Here is a 5912-nt window from a genome sequence, read left to right as displayed (position 1 = left end):
TTTTCCTTTAAAAAATTAGAGGTGTAAATAAAATATTAACCAGTGACTATGGGACATAGAGATGCCTGAGGAAACAGCACATCCTGGCACATGTAGATACACTTTAGCCTGGGCACCGATGGCAAGTGTCAGAGGCAGGCCAAGAAGCATTGGCAGCTGCCAGCACAAGTAACACTGGATGCGGTGGGAACCAACAGGAGGAACCGGGCGACTTAGAGGGGGCACTGCCAAGTAGCCACGGTGGACTCCCGCGGATGGAGCTACAATTATGACGTGAGGAATAGAGCAGGCCACGTGGCAGCCGAGTAATTAATCATGCTTGTTTGTGAGTGGGTATCATGTTCTGTGGAAGTTCTTATGGACACATTTTCTGTAGTTAGTATTTATTTTCACCTCATGGAGAAGAGTGATGGAAATATAAATTAAATAGACAGTCTGAAGTGAACTAGCCACAGTCTCCTAAGAGCAGGACAAAATAACAGCAGAGATTTAGCTCTGAATATGTATTTCTTGGGGGGAGGGGGGGGTCTGTAGCAATCTCCTAAATATCCACAGTATTACCATTCTTGATTTCAGGGTCTTTGTGCTCTCAGATGGATTCTCAAATGAGGAAGGAAAAAAAGTAATGAAACTAACATTTTTTTTGGCCATTTTGTAAGTGCCTGGCTCCATTCTAGAATTGGAGTCAGCAAACATCTTCTGTAAAGGGCTAGGTAGTAAATACTTAGGTTTTGTGGGCCATATGGTATCTGTTGCAACTAGTCATCGCTAATATTATATCACAAAGCATCCATAGCCAATGGATAATCAAAAGGTTTGACTGTGTGCCAATAAGACTTTAGGGACATTGAATTTAAATATCACATGATTTTCACATGCCATACAATATTATTCTTATTTTGATTTTTCCTGCCATGTAAAAAAGTCAGCATTCTTTTGTTCTCAGGTTGTACCAAAAAAACAGACTGTGGACTGTAGTCCTGATCCTTGTTCTAGAAACATAAATAAAGTCATTTTATTTCTATCAGAATTGAGTGGAATCATTATAATTCTCATTATATATGAATAAACTGAGGTTGGGAGAGGTATATCCTATTTTATCTAAGGACACACAGTAAGTGGTAAAACCAGTATTCACTCAGATTATGTCTGACTTAAATTATCATGTTCTTCTGATACATGGAGATTTGTATTAATTGGCAGTGGTTCCCTAGAGCTCTGAGCTGAAATGGGCTGTAACTTCGCTCCAGCTTGGCAGGGAGAAGTCTAGTGGTGAATCTGTGATGTCTTCTGTGAGTGTGGCGGGTAAAAGTGGCAGGATACACTTTAGATAATGATTACTCCATCTCTACCAGATGAAATACCACTAACGGTGGTCTCTGGTGTTGAGAATTCTGGAATCCATTGGGATTCCGCCTGCATTTCAAGCAACTTCTTTTGCAGGCAGACTTTCACAGAGGAGCTGGCTCGTGTTGAGATGGCCAGGTGCCTGTACTCTGACCATGCTGCCACATGAGGATGGCTCCCCTGGCCCTATTTCTACTTTCATTCCTCCACCTCCCTTCTCTGGCTGCCAGTGCCATTTTAGGACTGTTTGCCGATGCAAGATGAAAAAGAAAAACGCTGCTGCTTCTGATACCATATCTCTACCAGCGACATAGTTCAGTCCCAGACCAACTCCTAAAAGCTGGATGGTGGAGAATCTGCTTCCTACTATTTACCCAGAAGGTCTGTACCTCCATCTGCTCTCTGATATTCCCAGCCCAGGTTGATTTAAGAAATTCGTGTGGCTCCCAAAACTGAAAATAGGGGGCAGAGTGGAGGAATGTGAGGAGGGCAAGGCCCCTCCCACTTCTTGGATTTTTGTCACCTCGCCCCAGTGTTCTTATTAGAAGCCCATGTAATTTTTGAGCTCTCCTTTGGTTTTGCTTTTTGTCATTTAACATTTTTGTTAATCTTTGGTTTATAACGTAAATGCTGAGTCCCTCAGTGTGCTGAGCTTTAGTTTTAAAACTCATAAATGTCACCTCTAGTCTATTGTTTGGACCAAGAGGTCCAAAGGCCTGATTTGAATTTCAAAGCTGAGAAATTTTTGTTTTCATTTCCACAACCCTCCCTGCAGCAACGGATGAATTGGCCTCACATCTAATTTAAGGAGGAGAGATTCCACAGACTAATAATGGAATTGCAGTGAATGAAGAACCTATGGTATGGTACATATAAAGGCTATTTTGTCACTTTGTTGATGGCTCTGCTCTGACCTGTGGGGTAGGCCCACCTTCCTGGACCATTGCCAGAGCAAGAGTTTATAGTAAAGCAAAAGGTTGACTACACAGCTGAAGTCTGGTCACCAGGGGTCCCAGAGAATATACTTCTGCCTTTTCCAACTCTATAGTTTTCTTCTGTAGTGAAAAGGACTAGACAGTACAATAGATTAGGCCATGAGACATTATAACCACCAGCAGCAAGAGCATCAACAGAAAATAATATTTGCCCCATTTTACAAGGAAGAAAATTTTGCATACAGAATTCACTGACTTTATTGCAAAGATAGACAAGTGTCATGTTGTGTTAATTTTCTATTATTGCAGTTACAAATTTTCAAAAGTTTAGTGTTGTAAGCAATAACTATTTATTATCTTATAGTTTTTACTAGAGGCACAGTGCATGAAATTCATGCACTGGGTGGGGGGGTGTCCCTCAGCCCAGCCTGCAACCTCCCCAATCTGGGACCCTTCTCACAATCCAGGTCTGCTGGCTGCCAACTGCTTGCCTGCCTGCCTGCCTGATTGCCCCTGACCAGTCCCCTGCCAGCCTGATCGACACCTAACCACTCCCCTGCCAACCCGGTTACCCCCAACTGTCCTCCCCTGCTGGCCTAGCTGCTCCTAACTGCCCTCCCCTGCAGTTCTGGTCCTCCCCAACTTCTCTCCCTCCCCTGCAGGCCCGGTCACCCTCAAATGCCCTCCCCTGCTGGCCTGATTGCCCACAACTACCTTCCCTGCCATCCATCTTGTGGCGGCTATCTTTGACCACATAGGGGTGGCCATCTTGTGCAAGAGCATGAGGGTCAATTTGCATATTATCTCTTTATTATATAGGATGGGTCAGAAATCCAAGTAGGCTTAGCTAGGTATTCCATTTAGGATCTAACAAAGCCTAAATTAAAGTGAAGGCTGGCTGGATTCTTAGCTAAAGGCTCTGAGAAAGGATCGACTTACAAATTCATTCAGGTTTCTGACATAATTTGATTATTTTTGGTTGTAGGACTGAGGCCCCTGTTTCCTTGAGATGTTGCCCCTTCATACTCAAGACAGTTAACAGAGCTTTAAATCTTTCTTGTCCTTGGAATCCCTGATTCCTTTGGTCAAATATCTCTATTATTCTCAGTGCTTTGAAGAGCTCACGTGATTACTTTGGGTCTACCAGATAATTCAGAATAATCTCACTATTTTGAGGCCAACAGATCTGTCATTTCAGTTACTTTGCAAAGTTCCTTTTGCTATGTAGCATAATGTATTCACAGATGTAACACAAGGGATAAAGATTATGGGACCAAAATTATGCTTTACTCTTTTTTTTCCCTTAAAGCAAGAATAATGCATTTTATCATACCTACCTTGCTGAACTGATATAAACATCACAGGAGATAAATAAATAGTGGTAAACACAGTATTTCAAGATTTTAGCACCTACCTTTTATTTCTCATCATTGAAACTAGATTATGATTAGAGCCACCGCTCTTGGTTGGAGAAAAAAGGAAAGAAGAAAAGTCAATGTTTAGAGGAATGTATATTTAGAATTATTTAACTCTAATGAACTTTGAGGATCTTATGAAAAAAGCCATGTGGTGTATGTAAGTGCAAATAGATTGGAAAAATCAGAAGAGAAATTTCTTTCTTCCATGCTTTATAATGCCAAGAGATAAGGCAGCCTTTGCTCTGGAATTTAATCTGTCACACTGTCTTTACAAAGTGACAGGACATGATGGCCATGTTGAAAAGACCCAGCATAACACAGTGCGTGGTTTGTGGTGTGTATGTAAGCACAGATAATTAGAAAACCCCCGAAAAGGGGCAGTTTGAGTAGAATATAATGAAGAATTATTCAATAGGCAAATAAAAGGTAAGAATGAACGCAGCTTTTTAATAAAATAAAGTTAAATTTAATAAATAAATATTTATTTATAATAAAACATTTAATAATATAAACATAATATTAGATGTTCACCCCCAACCTCCAAATTTTATAATCATCTGTCTGGTATTGAACCTTCATATATGATTAAGGTAGCAAACCTCATACCAAACTATCCCCTTGTTAGAGGAGAATCCGGTGATACAAGGTAATTGAGTTTTGTTCTGATCCTCTTTGGCCTCTCTGAAGAAGCAATTTGTGAATTATTTAGGAAAAAAGGAAAAGGATATTTGCCTTAAGAGAGAGATGCTGTGTGCAAAGAAGAATTTAGTTCAGTGGCGCTGTCTCTTAGAATACATCTGCTTTCCCAGCTTGAAATGAAAATCGAAATGGAAATTTCTATTCATTCTTATGCATTAACAAGATTCCTTCCTTTCACTGGCGTGTTTCATATATCCTAAACTAGACCAACAGCAGATCAAAAACTTTACAGATCATGCTGAGGCCTTTGTTATTAAAACGACAATCTATGACTGGGCCAATAAAGCAGAGTAACCCTATTGTAAGTAAACTTGGCATGAACATTTGGGCTTCTCAAGGAAAAACTAAAGAAAATCAAGAGCAGTATAGATTTTAATCTTGCGTTTCTGCTGAGTTATACCGCTTTACATTTATACAACTTTTTAAAAGAACAGCAGCTTATAGGCTTGAGAATAGTGGCGAAATGACTAAAATTGTTTTTTTTCCTCTTGTATCTTTTTTGGTTTGAAAGTACTTTTTAATGTTGTGATTAGATAACTTACTATCAGAAAGAATAGAAACTGCCAATATTATCATCGAGCATTGAAACAAATCATAAATATGTCTACAGAACACCATTTTCCAAAGATTACAGATACACTACTTTTTATAAGCCATCAACAATATTGGCATATATGTGACAGCCAAAGGTTTAGAGTGAAAATGATTTAATAAAGAAATTCAAAACTCATGTAAAAAATGAAATTGCAGCCCGGCTGTCACAGCCTTAGAGAGTTGAGGGGCCAGTATGCACATTTTGTTTTATTTCTAAAGCTTTGATCGGCCTGCCAACATGCATTGGTGCTGTCACTCTGAGGACACCTAGAAGCACTGAAGTGGCAGACAGCTCTTGATTGATGAGTGTTTGCATCCATTTAGATATCTGTTGCATATTTCTCCCCTGACATGTTTAAATGAAAAAAAAATCATACAAGAACTTTTACAATTATCTGAGTCAACCCACACCAGAATTCCATCTTGGTTTGCTCTGGGAAAAGGCAGCAAAAGCCACACATGCCCAGGAACACAACAGGTTCCTTGGAGATAGGGAAGATAATGACAGTTTCATAACATTATTAATGTATTCATGTTGAAGAAAGGGCAACAAAGAATTGAATACCAAAACTAAAAAGTTGTAAAGAAATCAGACTTGGCAAAGAACTTTCTGAAACTGTTTCAAATCATTTCTTTGGCAGTAAGCTATCTTGCTATTTTCCCATTGCAATTTTCATTTGCAAAAGGCAAAGGACCTCAAGATTGAGACTTTAAATTGCAGCATTTGATTCTTTAAATATTAGTAAGCAGTGTTTAGAGACTACAGTGGCCTTGTAATCAAAGACTCAGCATTCTCATTTCATGAGCCATTATAGGTTTATACCATGTTAAGCTCAGGGTTGGCTCGGGGTGCATGTTGGAGCATACATATTGGCTTCAACTGGGTCTTTTAGTGTGCCACCTGGCTGAATAAAATGCA

Source organism: Myotis myotis, unplaced genomic scaffold (genome assembly GCF_014108235.1).
Source record: "Myotis myotis isolate mMyoMyo1 unplaced genomic scaffold, mMyoMyo1.p scaffold_m19_p_7, whole genome shotgun sequence".
Taxonomy (NCBI): Eukaryota; Metazoa; Chordata; class Mammalia; order Chiroptera; family Vespertilionidae; genus Myotis; species Myotis myotis.
Note: the sequence above shows the minus strand (reverse complement) of the source record.